Raw genomic sequence first — 633 nt, 5'->3', positions numbered from 1 at the left:
CGAAAAAAGACCAACAAGGAGTGCAAGTAATCCACAAACTTTTATCTGTTTTCCCAGCTAACTCATCTTCCTTGTGCCCTTTCTTAAACATGCTCGAGGAATACATTTCAAGTTAGTACTACATAAAAAAAATCATAATGAATTATTACTAATATGCAACTACTGCATAATGAAAACGAAAAGAGTACAATAACAAACACAGAATAAATACAAGTTTCCTACACTGTTTTTGTACAATAACAAACACAGAATAAATACAAGTTTCCTACACTGTTTTTGAAGTCTGTTTATTAAAATCCATTCGAAAATACTTAATATAGAAGTATGACAATTTGTTCATCATAAAAGCACATACTGTACATTTGTACACATACAGATATAACCACACACACACCCATGCACACCCTGCGTAAGCGAGTTATCTCTAGTTCCTCAGGTGGGTTCTTCCTGCATTTGTAATGCAAGATGCTCATGAATTGCTATACTTTTTCATCCATGTCCGCCTTCCTTGAGATATGGTGAAGATGTCTTGGCTTCTGGATCACAAATGAGCTGTTTTGCTACAGCAGCAAATACGATAAAGTAAGTTTCATGACAAAGAATTATGCAAAGATCTAACCTTGATCACAAAAC

Source organism: Penaeus monodon, chromosome 22 (genome assembly GCF_015228065.2).
Source record: "Penaeus monodon isolate SGIC_2016 chromosome 22, NSTDA_Pmon_1, whole genome shotgun sequence".
Lineage (NCBI taxonomy): Eukaryota > Metazoa > Arthropoda > Malacostraca > Decapoda > Penaeidae > Penaeus > Penaeus monodon.
This window is presented reverse-complemented; position numbering follows the sequence as displayed.